We start from the raw sequence: 17800 nt of genomic DNA, 5'->3' as shown, positions 1-17800 counted from the left end.
ATAGCTGAACAAAAGCCAACATGCTCATATTTGCTCTACTGGCCCCTAAGCAGTCTGGTCTGCTCAGTATGAAAATATTAGTGGCAATGGGCCTCAAACCCAGGCTACTGTGCACTATAGTCATAGTACTGAACCACTAAACCACGACAGCATTGTGATGGTTAGCCTGTATGAAGAAATGTCGATAAGTCTATGCAAAGTATTTCATGGAAACCCTGCAGGCACAGCATAATCCCTGTCAAGTTATGACACAAAGGTGAGTCCCGCAGTAAGAACAGAACCTGACTTTCAACACACACACAGTACAGATGTTAATATTGGATATGTAGACATACATCAACGAATGTAGTGGACCTCAGAAAGCAACATACTGAAAGGTCACACTGGGCATGCTCACACACTTGAATACATGAGACAAATGTCAGGCAACAGAACACTGACAGTCTGAACTGGGCATGCTCACACACTTAGGCCATGTTGGAGTACAGCATTGGGCCACACATAGCAGGCAGTTGCATGTGTTAACCCAGGAACCTCTCACTACCCAGCAATCTGCCCTGTGCACACACTGATATGACAACAGACACGTAAATAATATAGTGGAGCCCTGCCATAACCAAATATGTTCTGCAGATACCTAAGCGGTTCATAGAAAGTGTGAAAGCAAAGATGATAAAAACCTGCAAACAGTATTAGCAATAAACATTGTGCATCATGAAAATCATCATAGGTTCAGAGGTTGATACTAGGCTATCTGCCCTAGGGCATGTACAAGCATAGCCAGAGTGTGTTTGGCTTCTGCAACCCAGTCTAATCAGAACACTGTGCCTCTGAATAGTAGGTCACACAAGATAGCCCATTCATGTTGAGTGTATTGTGCCTCTGTCTAGCAGGGACCCAGAAGATATCCCATGGGTAAACATGTAATCACGCATCCACATGTCAAGATGTCACTTGTAGGTGGTCAGTGGGTGGCTCTGCCTATGCAAAACCGAGACTACACTCCGGAGTGAGTGGAGGCTTTCTGATAATAATCTGTCCCCCCAGCATGTCCTTTGAACATCAGTGCTGAGGTATATGTCCCTGGAGTGTGTAGCTCCAAGGGAGTCGGATATCCTGAGGTGGAGCATGTCCAGTAAGTCTGGGTCAGATATTGCCTGCAACTACAGGCACACAACACATCCGTGTAGGTAGTAAGTGACTGAGTATAGCTGGAGTTACTGTATTGGAACTGTGCAGGGCATCTGTGTGAGTCCCTACATTTATTTTATTTTATTTTATTTTATTTTTATTTTATTTTACATTTGTTAACCGGGCTAGTCTGGCTGGATACATGTCCATTTTCAGCAGAGGCCCGAGGAGAAAAGCTCCACTATCATACTATAAACTTTACAGTTTAAAAAAAAATCACTAATCAAAAAACAATCAAACAATGACAAAAAGCAAAATACAATTGAATATACAGTGTTACCGGGCTAGTCTGGCTGGATACATGTCCATTTTCAGCAGAGGCCCGAGGAGAAAAGCTCCACTATCATACTATAAACTTTACAGTTTTAAAAAAATCACTAATCAAAAAACAATCAAACAATGACAAAAAGCAAGATACAATTGAATATACAGTGTTAACTATGAAAGCTGGTAGTGGAACGGTTATTATGTAGTTTGAAAAAAAAAAAAAAAAAGCAGAAATGAAGTAAGCAAAAAGTGGAAAAGTACAAGTTGTGTTTGGTACTAATATTAAGGGCATAGCATAGCATAGGAGTAGCCAGTAAGTGAATAAGAGAAGAGAGGGTGATCAAAAGGTAGTGATGAAAGCAAGAGGTAGGAGGATATAGGAAGTCAGATAAAAGAAGCAAGAGAAAGAAAGCAGATGGTCTGAAGGGAAGTCAATCAGAAGTTGAGCATAATCAGTGGAAGTAAAAAGGAGGGGACTGGAGAGGGTAAAATCTTTGCTGAGCTCAGTCGGGATTGGAGCATGGGCATAGCCAGTGATTTTGTAAATGATTTCTAATCTGTTTTTTGAAAAGGTGAGATGAGCCTAGGGAAGTCAGTTCTCTGGGAAGTTTATTCCAATATGATCCGACAGTGTTTGCAAATAAGGAGTCACCTGCTTTATTATGAGATTTGAGAGTAGTTACTAGAAGCTTGTTGGCTGAGCGAAGAGTAGTAAGATTTTTATAAGGTGTGATGAGGTTATTCAGTATGGGTGTATTGGAGGGGTAATGTAGAATTTTAAAAGTGATGACTAATTGCTGTAGGAGTATTAGGTTTGGAAGTTCTAGCCAGTTAAGTTTCTTTAAGTTAAGACAGTGATGAGTACGGAATGGAGAGCCAGTGGCAAATCTGGCAATACTATGGTAGGCTGAATTAAGTTTCTGAAGGTTAGCTTTAGAAATGTTGATAAAAGATGGAGAGGCATACAGTAGTGTAGAGATGAGGTGAGTTTGGGCAAGAGACACTCGGGATGTGGCAGTAAGAAAGGGCTTAAGTCTGTAGAGGGCACCTATCTTTTTATTAACTGTCTTGATAGTTAAATCAATGTGATAGTCAAAGTTTAGCTGATTGTCTATGGTGACGCCTAGCAGTTTTGTGGAATAGTCAGGTTTAATGATAGTGCCATTGCAGGACACAATGGAAAAAGAGATTGGGGTGGATTTAAGGGTTGGGGTGAAAAGTAGAAGTTTGTTTTTTTTGGGATTTAGGAGGAGACAGATATGTTGAAACCATTTTTCTGCTGCTGTGAAGACCAATTGGGTAGAGGAGTGGAGTTCTACTGGGGATGGAGCAGAGCAGATGAGTGTAGAATCATCAGCATACTGTATACAAGTGGATATAGGGAGGGAAGTGGGCAGGTTATTTATGAATATAGAGAAAAGGAGGGGACCTAAGATAGATCCTTGTGGGACGCCAATAGTAACTGGGAGTTGAGAGGATAGATGGCTGTCCCAGAGGACTGCTTGTTTTATGTTTGTCAAGTATGAGTCAAACCACTGTAGTGCTAGTGAATCAAGTGAGAGGGATTTTAAAGTGTGGAGGAGAAGTTGATGGTTGACCATATCGAATGCTTTCGAGAGGTCCAAGAATAGTGCAGAGGAGAACAGGTTGTTATTGCGATTTTTGTTGATTATGTCAGTGAAGGAGAGAAGGGCAGTAGAAGTACTGTGGTAGGGCCTAAAACCATGTTGTGAGTCTACAAGCAAGTTGTTATGCAAGAGATGATGTAAGAGTTGATGGTGTATGCAGCGTTCCTTTATTTTAGATAGTGGAGATAGAAGGGCAATAGGCCGAAAATTGGAGAGTTCATTAGAGTTACCTCCTTCATGGAGGGGAATGATATGGGAGATTTTCCAACAGGATGGGATTTTGGATTCAGTTATAGTTCTGTTTATTAAGATGGAGACTGGGTAGGCTAGTTCGGTTGCAGCTAGTTGAAGATATTCAGCTGGTAGCTTGTCGGCAGAAGGGGTGCAAGGTTTGAGTTTAGAGAGTAATTTACGTATATAGGTTATGGAGACAGTATTAAACTTTAGCTCGATGAGTAACATTTGTGGCCATTACAGTTGCTGCAGGTGTCAGGTAAGGTACATCCCAAATGTGGCATAGTAACCAAGCATGGTCGTGAAGAGTATAGGGGCACAATGACCACATATGATCAACATGTGAAACCATGTGGGATATGGTGGGCTATGTAGATGTACTGTCTAACCACTATGGCAATAGGATTGTCAAAGGTGAGAGTACGAACAGGTAGTGTCCCCAAAACCATAACAACCACTACTGTATGTAATGGATTACAACCTATGTGGTAATGTGTGGGCATTTTGTCATCCTCAAAGGGGATGACTATGCAACTAATGGCATGTAGCTGTGGGCCATGGCTCAGGCACCATTCAACCTGTCTCTGTGAGACCCTGTATGAGTATGCATGTGCCAGCAGGAGAGCTGATTATGGCACCCAGTTTGCAGTCATCTGTGAACATGGGCAGCCATAACCTTCCTGTGATAGCCTGTACATCACACAAATATATACTGAGCAAGAGAGGTTCCAGGACTGAGCCTTGTGGGATGCCATGTGTAATTGGTGTATAGTCAGACATGGCACCTGCAACATTGAGCATGTGGGTGCTATCCTTGATCCAGGTAGCAATCTATCGTGTCAGAAATGTGTCGATATTGATGCTGGGGAGCCTATGCATAATGGCCGAGCGGGGTATTGAGTTGAAGGGTTGTGCAAGGTCCAGGCAGGCTGTGTTGTGTGGACAACCATCCCAACACTGATGGACCTGGTAACTGTTGAAAGAATTTGAGCAGGTCCAACAGGCAAGATCTGCCCACAACAATGCTGTAATGTGTAGGACCCAGTGTCTATAGGTTTCCCATGTCTATGTGCATGAGTCCCATTACAATACACCCCATAGCTTTGCATAACAGGCTAATTAGCCTTTTAGGCCAATATTGCCTGTGGTCTGTTGTGGCAGTATTCAGTGGAGCGGGACCACTATCACTGTATGCATTTCTGTGGTTACATATGCTGCAGTAACTCTTATGTTGAACAGTGACGTAATGTGAGTGTTATGTCTGTCATGAAGGCTGTGTACGACACAGGCTGGGACACCATCTGATCCCATTGATGCTGTGTTGTCTTCTGTGGGGAGGGCAGCACTCACCTGTTTACTCGTGATGTCTGGGAGGTTACACTCTGTTGGTATGGACAGTACCACCTTAGGGGGGATGTGGGGGACACATCTGCACTGAACCTGTTTGCCAGGATGATGGCAATGTCAGTGGGTTCAGGGTATGTTTAGTCAGTATGCAGTAACAAACAACATATCAGTGAGTGTCCAGCCAGGTACCTGAATCGACTGAAGAAGGCCTTGTGAGTGTCCGACGTGTCTGGTGCAATTGTCCGTTAGAAGTGTGCCTGACATAATTACCCAAGTGATTGTAGCTGTCTTCTAGTACAGATCACAGGTGCCTTCTCTGTCAGGGATTGTGCTCTATCATGTAGTAGCTTCCTCTATTTGTTGTAAAGCGTATGAATGGCTGGAGTCTACCACACAGGTCCACTGCCATTGCAGGAATGAGTCCAGTTGTTATTTTGGATGTAACGATCCATGCAGTCCACTAAGTGTCCATAGAATGTGTATGTAAAGGATACAGCAGGCTGAACCATACTTACCACTGACCCAGGGTCTCTGAAGGATACCACCGTGGTTTGGAGGAGTGTGACGTTTTCCTATGGGAGGTTCACCAACATTACCCAGGAAGGGTGTGGGGACAGGATATGGATGTCCAGTGAGAGAAAGTATGTTCTGCCCTTAGCAATGAGGGGTATATCGCAGGTGTGGAACACAGAGTCCCCATGTCGGTGATGATCATGTCCAATATGTTGTCCCCTCGTGTGGGTGTGGTGACCGGTTGTGCCATAGCATATGAGTGTAGAAATAGTAGCAACTGTTGGTCGAGGGTGTTGTAGCCTGAGTACTATCCACAGTCAATGTGTGGGTATTTAACGTCACCCAATATAATGGTGTTTGGGAAGACCTTCATATTGTCCAATGTTCCCAGGAAAGCTGAGTGAGTTTGCTGAGTTGGGGAGTGTGGTCTGTAGCAGGCAACAAACCAAACAGCCGATTTGCACAATGTTAGGTGCATATGTATGGTCTATGATGCTTTGTGCAGTGCTACCAATCCGGAGGTATGTGTATCTGTGATGTATATGGATACACCCCCTATTTGTGTTGGCCATTCCAAGTTATGTGGTCTGAAAGCATGATACAAAATACAACCTGGTAGTGCTGGTGTGCATGTGGGAGCCTGAACCATGTGTCTGTTAGTGCACAGATATTGCAATCCTCCATACTGAGGAGATTCCTGAGTGGGCTCAATTTCAGGGTAATACATCTGGTGTTGAGCAGCATTACCCTCAGTGTCATGTACTCTGTAATGTCTATGGAGATGTTTCTGTCCTTTGAGCCCCGCTTAAATAAGGCACTATGGTGGCAGCAAGTGCCCTAGCCAGTATGCAAAGGTCCAAGGGTGACAGGTGCAAGCTGTCCATAGGGAAGCTATGTGGCATGTCGAGCATGTCACCCCAGGGGGACAGACATTGTATCCCCTTTGAATAACACCAATATGTTAGCCAACTGTTAAACGTGATCAGTGTGTTGGTATACTGTGACATCATACTTGGTGAGTGTAAGATGCTAGACAAGGTCAGGGTAATACTGGGCTGGGCTACATGATCACAGAGTTCCTCTATGTTCCATGTGATGTGGTCCAGGGAGGAACATCTGAGGTTGTACACACCAGCTTGGACAATCATGGAACCAGTCCTGGACTTGCTTTGGAGTGACCTGAGTGCATGTGTTATGTGGCGGATCCTGGCACCTGAGAGACAGCTCAAAGTGACTATTCCCTTGTTTGGCCTGGTGAGTGGGACGACAGTGTATTTGACAGTAAGTGTCACCTATAACAAGTGTATCAGGTGTGTTGTTTAGCCCAAAGGGCAGTGACTGTGTGGCACACTGACATTGTGAACTGTGTGACATGTGGGCATTGTAGTGGGGTAGCAGTTGTATGTGTGTCTGCTGTGAAGGTCTCTGCTGCTTAGGCAAAGAGAGTGTATGTAGAGCCTCTGAATATGTGTATGTATGATAATGTGGTTTGTGTGCTGTCACTGTCGGTGTATGTGAGACTGATATGTGGTGTGTGTGGTCACCCTCACCACCTGATAGACTATGCCAGTCATGGGCCGAGAGAGCTCAGCGTCCTGTATGTCAATATTGTTACATCTCCCACATATATGTGCATGTGATGTGAGGAGGAGAGGGTTGTCTGTGTACATGAGGCAGATGTGACATTGTGTCATAACCACAATATTCACTACCTGGACTGGAGAGTACACATTAAACTGACCCCTGGACATGCCAGTGTATTATGATGACATACTCTGTAGCCTGAGCACAAAGGATCAGTAGGGTGTTAATTGTGTAAAAGAGTATAACCGGGATTACTGCTAAGGTTTGTTGGTGTTTTGTAAAGAGGAGCTGAGAAGGAGTCCAGACTGAGAATCATGACATGTCCTTCAGCTATGTAATAAATAGTAATGTACACGCATATATGTACTGAGTCAGGGACAACTGTACCTTACTGACATTGTCAACATCCTATCAGACAGGCCCATGTATACATGCCCACCTCCCACAGACGATAGTCCCTGACATCATACCAGGAGATATCACATGAAGAATGGCTGAACAGCTCCCCCCAAAGCCAAAAGCATGGCAGCACTTGGATTACATTGTTTCCCAATATGTGTCATGCATACACTACAGAACAAACAGACCCTGCACCTGAACAGTCTGTTGAGCTGCACCCACTCCACAGGACCTGGAACTGTAGAATGTGTTACAGCAACATAAGGCACTCCCCACATGTGTGGATGCACAACACACCATGGGAAGTATAGTCCAGTAAGCCTATAAAGTCTGATCTGCAAGGCCATGGAGTGCATCATGGCAGATGTGATAAACAGAGCTATTGGAAACCGACAAACACACAACCCTACCGACTGTGGTATGTTCATGTGCAGATCATGGTTCCCAAGCATGCTACACCATCTGCAAGGCAGCCACCCAGGACATACATCATGGAACAGAGCTACATATGTCTCACATAGACTATGAACAGCTCTTCATCAACATCACAGACACATGTTGCATCCACTAAATCAACAATCTATGCATAGATATGTGTTGACATATGAAGGGATGTCAATGTGTCCACAGATAGATCACACAAGGTGAGACTCATGGGGTCCTGTACAAGCTGTTGATACCTGCCAACCTACATGGATCATTCCTGGGATTGCAAAACAATGTGTACACACATTACCATGTCCAGTCTGATGATGTCATCATCCTACAAATATACCAGGAGAACCAAAGTCACCCAGTAAAGCATATAGCGTGCTGTGTTAATGCGTATCTCTCTAGTATCATAACATTGTTAGGTAGGGGGTTGAGTCCTGCGAATGCCAAGTGTGTCTGTGGGAGGGGGGGGTGTATGTGTGTGGTTTCCTTTGAGAGGAGTAGCCTTTTTGGAGAATGGGAAAACACATTAAAAGAGGTATATCCCTCTTTGGAAAGTCTGATAACATCAGCATCCTACAAATATTCAAGGAGAACATAAACCACCCAGTAATGCATATAGCGGGCCATGTTAATGCGTATTTCTCTAGTATAATAACATAGTTAGATAGGGGTTTGAGTCCTGCAAACGCCAAGTGTGTGTGTGTGTATGCTCTCCTTTGAGACGAGTAGCCTTTTTGGAGACTGGGAAAACACATTAAAAGAGGTACATCCCTCTTTGGAAAGTCTGATAACATCAGCATCCTACAAATATTCAAGGAGAATGTAAACCACCCAGTAATGCATATAGCGTGCCATGTTAATGTGTATTTCTCTAGTATCATAACATAGTTAAGTGGGGGTTTGAGTCCTGCAAGCGCCAAGTGTGTGTGCCACAGGTGGTCAATGCAGTGTGGGTTTTGCTTTACTATGGTATGACATATGTTTCAAACAGTATGTGCATTGCACACATCGAGTATCTGCGTGTCAAATAAATATGTGTACATGTGACCTCAATCAGTACATAGGTGTGAAGCCTGGATACGACATGAATAAATTTTTAACCTTCGACAGATTGTGCCACTGCTTCACAAATCATAGGTCACATATGTATGTTTGTGTCAAGCCCGGCCAATGTAGTGATCCGTGGCCAAGGACATCTCTGCCACACAGACCCATGACACATACTATAGAGTACTGTGAGTGAGGGTAATTGCCGGGGTATATGTCAGAGATGTTCATACACAACAACGACTGGCAATAACAGACAGTCATTATAGGTGTACACCAGCCCTGTGGATATGCATGCAGGCCCCTAATGTGTTATGTGAAACACTGAGGGACCCCACAATACCTATGGATATGTGGATACCAAGGGACAGATGACATAACACGTGTCTGTCTGTACACATTGGTACCCAACATACATGTTGAGGGCTACCACCTATGTGGTACTGTCGGGGTAGTATGTATAGTAAATGTGGATGAATATGCCATAGATGGCTTACTGCTTAACAGCATGTATTGGACAACAGGTATCTGTCTGTATGATACCCTTTTGTAGGATATGTGCCCCATCCAGGGAATACAGTGTAGGCCAATGCATGCATTTCCAGATGTTGATGGACATATCCCTAGTGTATTTGCATGTACCTAAGAGGGCTATATGCCACACAGGTGTGGTCCCAGGAACGTGTGGTGGTCAATACCACTGGTTACTGTTATTGTATAGTACTGGAAGGATCCAACTGTTACTGAGTTCCCTACAACTGTGAGTCATTTGACAGGACATCATCTAATGATTGGTTATAGTCATGCTGTTGAGATGGTGTATACTACCAGACTGCAGATCAGTGGCAGATATCAACAGTATCACCCACAGCATAGTGCCAACCCATGTCATACACACATGTGTACCCATGTTAGTACATATCTGTAGTAGAATGCATACTGGCCATCGAATTATACCATGAGATGTTAACAATGTGTAGAACAGGGTATGTCACACATCCCACATGTCCACTATGCACGTACATGCAGACAGTGCTCACACACCTGCTAATTTGTAATGGACACATCACACATGTACTGTCCACTCACTAACACATGCTGGCAACACTGTACACTTCAGCCAAGTGGCACATGGGTGGACATTACATACTCAGGACTAACACTGGTGTAAACAATGCTACAATGACTATCACAGCTGTGATGCATAATGCCTGCTCAGGTATACCTACAAGGATATCATTATACTTTCCTGTTGTCAACTTGCTACTATTGCTACACTGCTATAATGTCACCCTGTGCATCAGAACCATGTTAGCCTGTTCCTGCATCAATGTTACAGATGACAGGAGGTGGCATAGGTGTCATCATATGCACAGGGTGTGTTGTAGGTTTGCCAGAGCCTGACACTGACCCATCCAATCGGCATGTGTGTGTGTGTGTGTGTGTGTGTGTGTGTGTGTGTGTGTGTGTGTGTGTGTGTGTGTGTGTGTGTGAGGGACAACAGTACTGCATTGGCCAATGTTGATGTAATGTGTGTGTGTATGTGTGAGCCCTAGTTGTATGGTAAATGTGTGTGTGTTTGCATGCACACAACTCCACCATGTGGCTGCCATATACAGGCAGTTGTGGGACAGCCACAGACTGTACCTGCTAGGCCTTACAGATCACTGTCTCTGGCCATGGACACGGTACCTGTGCCTAGCAGGGCAGTATCGGGTACCAACCCTGACTGGGTGCTGTCATCAGACATAGAGGGATGATGACTGGACCCATGTCCCTGCTGGGACTAGCCAGTGCCATGTGTACGTGGTCTAGTAGGATGGTCAATGGACAGGCCAGCCCCAGCATTGCTAGGGCTGGTACTGCCACTACGGGAGTGGCTGTGATCCATGGTCCGTCCGCGACGACTGCCAGCGGATGCTGTTGCTGGCATACGTCTGCGTCGGCTTCCCATCCATCCCGCATGGTCCTGGCTCATGGCTAACACATTGTGGAGGACATCTAATGTCTCCCTCCAACGACTGTCAATGACCTTGGTGTAATTCCGGATGGCACCGGCAAGGTCACAGATGCTGTCATTGATATCAGTGTAATGGGCCCTCTGTGCCCTTAGTCCCTGTCGGGTGTACCGTTCCATACGTGCCTGTGCCTGCATTACAGCCCGGAACATACTGGAGGTTGTAATACCTCTGGGGCACGTCTTGCCAGGGGCAATATGACCAGTGGTGCTCCCCAAGACATCCGCCTATGTGGTACCATTACAGTAATCCAGCTATGGCTGCTGTGAGGGGATGCACGTGCCATAGGTACCACACTCTCCTGGTCAATGCCAACTGTATGCTGTCCCTCAGCTAAGGCCATTGATGATGAGGGATGTATTGGCAGTATGAGTGTGCACATAGATGGGGTTGACCGCTGTGTAGTGTCGATTGGTGGACCAACGACAGACCCTGCCAGACATTCCTGTGCCACAATACATGTCTCATCATCTCCACTATCAGTGGTGGTGACATCAGATTCCCTGCTGCAGCCACCCCTAACTCAGCACCTGTGGAAGGAAGACAGGAAACACATTTTACAATATGTACGTGATGTTAGCACACATGCACACATGCACACATGAACACATGCACACATGCACACATGCACACATGAACACAGGAACACATGCAAACATGCACACATGAACACATGCACACATGAACACATGAACACATGCACACATGCAGACATGAACACATGCACACATGCACATAAATACACTGCTCACCACAGCACATACACACACACCAGCAATCCAACACATACACAATAGTGGGTGATGGTGGGTGACAGTATCACAAGGCAAACAGTCACCACACACGTGTCAGCATGCAGAATATGTGTTGCTGAAGACCATGCAATGCAAGTGAAGACAGCCCTATCTAATGACATTATACATGGCTTTGATGCATGAGTGCAGTTGTTCAGTGATTGGTTACACCCTGGAACAGAGTGTGTACATGGACACAACATTGCTGTGCAAGTATTATCTGCTCTGCAATGTCATGCACACCATCACTCAATGGTATACATACCATGGCTGCATGTGTTATCTGTGTGACACATAGATTGCCATGTCTGATGACAATGTCTGTGTCCATAGCACATAATAGTGGGCACAGGTGTAGCGAATGCATGCAATGTATAGACATGGGATGAGTGGTGCATGTAGATGTGAAGGAATCCCAATGCTCGACATGGACATTGTACAGTGGTTATGGTGAGTGTGGGACATATTGCAGATATGTCAGTTCCAGCCACGACATGGCATGCTACATGACTGCAACATTAAACACCACACATACCCAATGTGTGTCATGTGACCTATACACCCAGTAGCATTTCAGGACTTATGTGTGACTCTTTGTACAGATGGCGACTGATGTGCAGAATGTGTATACTAGCATATGTAAGCACACACACAACATGCTATGCATGGTGTGTATAGGTGCATATGTTTGCACACACAGAACAAAGAGGTGCACAGCAAAGACTGCTATGTGTAATACTGTGGTCAATGTAACCGGTTAGGGTGTAGTACCATGTGCCATCATCATCATCATGCATCTTGTGGTCACTCACGGCTACTACTGTGTTATTGCACACACAGAACAAAGAGGTGCACAGCAAAGACTGCTATGTGTAATACTGTGGTCAATGTAACCGGTTAGGGTGTAGTACCATGTGCCATCATCATCATCATGCATCTTGTGGTCACTCACGGCTACTACTGTGTTACAGACCACTGCTTAGCATGCTGTACCTGAAATGCAGTGCCGTGGATACATTCACTATTACACAGCCACTTTGTACATGGATGTATGAGGTGCCCAGTAGGGAGCATTGCCTCACATGACTGTGTTATGTGTTGAAGAGTGTTACACAGCCCCATGATAGGCCTCTACCCCCGAGGTACATCATGTGTGTGGATGACGTGGGATACTGAAGTGTGACCTTACAGCGGGTGTGTGGTTATGCCATATGTAGCATGACTTTGTGTACTGCATGTGATAAATGTGTTATGTTGTGTACAGGTGTTGCAACTATGCCTATCCAATGTGCAGTACAGGGTTGCCACAACTGTGTGTCATGCTCTGTGTATTGCATGTCAGTGAGGCAGCTACTGACATTATTGAGCTGTGCAACATCTCACAGCAAACATGCACAGCATGCATTATGCGTAGGTGTGTTATGTGTACATGGCCTACACCTAACCTATGACATGCATATTTCATTACCAACATTGCAGGTATAACACACTCACCAGCATGGATTGGCTGCCCTGCCGTCACACCAGGGGGACCTACGAGAATATGAGAGGGTTCATCAGTGGCCACAACTGTGGCATTGCTAAAGTGGGCATGCTAAACTGCAGTACAACAACAGTCAACAGTCACAGTTGTAGGGCTATCATTCAAACTATCTGTATTGTGCAACACTAGGCAGTTGAACTGCTAAACACACAGTACACATCCCACGTACACATAATCTAACAATACAGTTAACTGTAGTCTACAGATTGGGCATGTTGCCTGCTTGCTCCAGGTGGATGTGCTGGGTGGCTCCGGCCTCCATTACAACACATGTCAGTGGTTGCTGTAGCTGTTGTCCAGGAGCCACCACGCTTAGGAGCAGCTCCTCCGCTCTGGTGAGGGGGGGATGAATGGCCACCCCTCCACCTGTGGCAAGCTGCTGTCTTTGGATATCAGACGCACACTGCCGGACTTGTCTAATTAAATCACTGCAGTGATGGCATACCTGCTTTTATATATATATATATATATATATATATATATATATATGTTGGAAGCTTACCATTTACCTGGACTTAACAGTATGCTTTCCATCAGTTGCTTCCTCAAATTGAGAAGCCTAGTGAGGTGAAGCCCCCTGGAGTGACTTAATGCCATCTGGGAACATATTTTTTATTCCATTTCTGTGTTCACTATTTATTGTTTATATTAATGTTTATATTAACACTTGTCTTGTGGGAATTTTTTTCCACTTTTATACTTAATTTTAAAATACATCATAATTTTTCTTGTGGTTATTGACACATTTGATCATTTGTATTTATATGTAATTATGGTGGCTTTAAAATTCAATATTTGGAGCATCAGAGGTTTACCAGCATTGATGGCAGGTATGAGTAGTAGATACCAAATTGTTGAACATTTTGTCCTCTTCTTAGTTAAAATTTCAAAGTGTAATTATGTGCTTTTTAAAGGGGAGTCACTAGGGGGTGCATTTGAGTGGATTAGTGATGTATTTATAGTGAGACAAATGTGTGGTGCAGTTTGTTTTTCTGAGGAAGTTGGTGCAGAGCGCCGACGAAAAGCTTGTTTTTAAGCTTAATAAAATTTCAATTTGTTTTTTTTTTTCTTTTATTGGCATTCTTGTTTACAACATAACCTGTGGATTATAAAGAACTTTGCACATATCTATCTGAATCCAGGAGTTTAAAGGCGCTGGACCTGCAAGGGTGTTTTTTTCACCAGTACCTGCTCATATGTCCGGTTATGCATGCCTATGTCATTTACCCATCTAACAAGTTCCTGCCACAGTGCAGTCTGCTCCTGCTGGCGATGGCTGCTTCTGGAGAAGAGCATTGTGTACCGCTGCAATAGGCTGTTGAGTATCACCTCTTCCTCATCTGCTGTATACGCTGTGTTGCAGTGGTGGGCCGTCTGGATGAAAAAGATATGAACAATATGTGTGAGAGTGTCCTGTGTCACACTTTACACCTTTACCCACAGATATCACTTTACTGCCATATATACCATCCTATTGTCTGTCAGAGGTTGCACATGTTCAATACCACTTATTGGTTCTCAGGCCACAACTAACTAACACTGCCTGGCAGACTCTATATATCACACCACTATACAACAGTACCCGACACACTGTTTGTGACACATTGCACAACTTCAAGTCAGGGGTGTATATCACACCGATGCACAAACAGAGATGTCATCCATTGCAATGGATGAATAGTACAGGTAAAGTAGTACCAATCAACCACCCTAGTCATTGATGCCATAGCCCTGCCTAACAGATGTGTCTAGTTGTTACTATAGGTGGCATACTGCTGTAGCAGACTATATATGTTGCTGGATACACACAGTTACCCTGTAACACACATATGATTGCAGCCATTGTACAGGCATAATCACACACACATCAGGCATACATACAACACACCACTGTATGCCAACACAGATGAGCATTACCTGTGTACCATACGGTACTGTGTGCCACTATTTACACACCCTTATGTCTGCATTCTGTCCTCTGTGGAGACTACAGGAAACACACGACAGTGTTTCCAAGCAATGTGAACACACACCATACTGTGCTGTTTAGGCCTACAGCTTCAGGTAGTACTACAGTTCATATTGGTGAGGGATTCACCAACAGTACCACTCACTAAGCATACATGTATTGCTTTAGCCTACAATGAGACACCACATTCGTCAATGGAGAACTACGACACATCATCTGCCGTACTACTATGTCTACCTAACAGTACATTACACATCAATTGTTGTCCTCACAGCTAGGATAGGCACTACCATGTCAGATACAATATCACACTAAGCTATCACACCTTTACAGACCTTGCACACACTCAGCGTTACACTTATGCAACCTCACATAGCAGCTATTGCATTAAGTACATGTGTGAGTGCATAGTGTCATAGGTAGGTAATATGCTATTGGCCCTAGGGCCTACGGCAGCCTAGCCATATGCTACCCTGGCCTTTGACACACATGTACTTTGATTTCACTTGCCCCTACCAACCTGAACCACAGAGGTGTTTCCTGGGGTCTATTACTAATCTCCCACACAATCATCAGGGGTATTTATAACAACTGCTAAGGAGGAGCCTTGTTTGCTATTGCTATGTGATCTATTCCAGTGTATGGCATATCTCTGAGATGGGAACCTATCCCTCCAGCATGTGTCGTTTAGTGAGCTGACAAGGTGTAGGGCCCTAGAGTGTGTATCCCGGAGGGATTGTGATATGTTGCCATGGTGGTTGTCAACCAGCTATGGGTGTGACATACCTCTGTATGTCCGGCAGAGGTCACCTCTGTGTGGCCAGTATGCAATACAGTGTATTTGTGATTTTGTGAGTCAGTCTGCATAGGGCATCTGTTTGCAGCCAGTATTACCCTCTGGGGGGTCTGTCTGTGGCCTGTTCACCTGGTGTAGTTGTCATGTGAAGTACATACCACACAGGGCATTGTGATGAGTAGAGGGGAACTCTACCCTATACTTCCATAGCTGACACATCTGTTGTCATGTCACATACCACACAGACAGATTACAGGTGTAGTGTGGCATTGTCTTCATCAAAGCAGAGGCTACTGTCCACCTGTGTCCCATGTTCCATATCACACCTTCACTGTTAGGTAGATCTCTACCTATGTGGTAGTTAATGGGTACACTGTTTTGGGAAGGTGGAATGGCACTGCAGTATCAACAACTGTCTACAGTCCATGCCTTGGTCACCACACACCTGTTGCGGTACATATGAACCCGTGTTTCTCTGTCTCTCTCTCTCTCTCTCTCTATACACATACATGTACACATCCATTGCTATACACATGGATGTACATATAGGCACATGTACAGTCCACCTTTCATGGTGGGGATATCACTTATGCGACAGTTGTGGGATGTACAGGTATGTGATTAAATTGCACTGTGTTGTGCAGAATGCATGTGGGTGTCCGCAGCCCTTGTAGCATTGACAGGCCTCACTGGCTGTGTTATAACACAGCAGATCTGACAAATCTGTCCCACAGCATTTAACCACCACATGACATATATCAACACTACCATAGCTGGCCTTAGGCATAGGCCAACTGGGCGGCCGCCTAGGGTGCCACTCTAGCAGGGGTGCTTTTCCACTATTTATGTGGTGTAGTAAGACAAGGATGGGGCACCAGGAAGTGTGGTAGGAGGTGCCGTGGAGCCCTTTTGCCTAGGGCACAGGTTGACTTACGGCCGCTTTTGTGCACTGCATGCTGTTTTCTAAGCCACACGCTACGACCTACATGGACATATGCACATATCAACCTTCACTGACAGATATCTGTCCAATCTTCACTAACAGTTGCAGTATGTCCTTTGCCCTATGCACATGTGCAGATACAGATAGATAGATACTGCTGCCACACATGGATGATTTGCAGTGTGTAGAGTACTCTTCAGAAACATCTACAACATGCCAACACATGCATGTGAGTTACATACCTTACCTTAGTATTTCCCTGCTCCGTGTGTTACAGTTTTGTAGTTTTTTTTTACTGGTGTTTTTTTTTTTTGGTTTTTGCCCTCTGTTCAATGTTTGGTAGCAACAGGCCACCATGACTGTGATGTTTAAACAGGGCACATGCATCAACGTGAATGCAAATATTTCTAGAACAATAGGACATATGTCCCAACAAATATTTAAGATTACACATACCCACTGAGGTATGGAATTGCATGGTTTATGCACATACAGCAGGGTGTAGAAAAAAACTCGGTTAACATCTTATAATGACCTTTTAGTCTACACTACATTCCTAGTGACTGCAATTGTATATCCCCTACCTGTATTATTACACTTGCCACCATACATTAGGTTGTGTAATGGGTTTGGCTAGCTCAGTATATGCCTGACCTATATCTGGCATACTAACTGTCCAGGATGCAGATGTTACTGCTACATATTTCTTGATTGCATTTATATTTCTTTATCTACATATCTGGGATGTTTTCACATGACATTTTCACTTTGATTTGTACAGAACCCTGCATTTCTTGACACACGCTCATATTTCTGGGGAAAAAATAACATGCTACACGTGTGCCAGGTTTACTTATTCATGCCAGCCAGTAACTGACTGTTGTGGACTGTATATATGTTTCACAGCTACTAGCACTTCCATCGCCCACTTTATATGGGACTGCACAACTCTGGGTTGCCAGCACCTTTTCAAACAGTACTGTTTGTATAACGCAAGTGTACAACAACATTTCAGACTCTGTGACACAGACACACTCTGGGTTTTAGACCTTTATTAATTACATTACACACTTTTCCACAGGCTCACTCCTT

This window comes from Protopterus annectens, chromosome 8.part0 (genome assembly GCF_019279795.1).
Source record: "Protopterus annectens isolate FY-2018-M chromosome 8.part0, PAN1.0, whole genome shotgun sequence".
NCBI lineage: Eukaryota > Metazoa > Chordata > Ceratodontiformes > Protopteridae > Protopterus > Protopterus annectens.
This window is presented reverse-complemented; position numbering follows the sequence as displayed.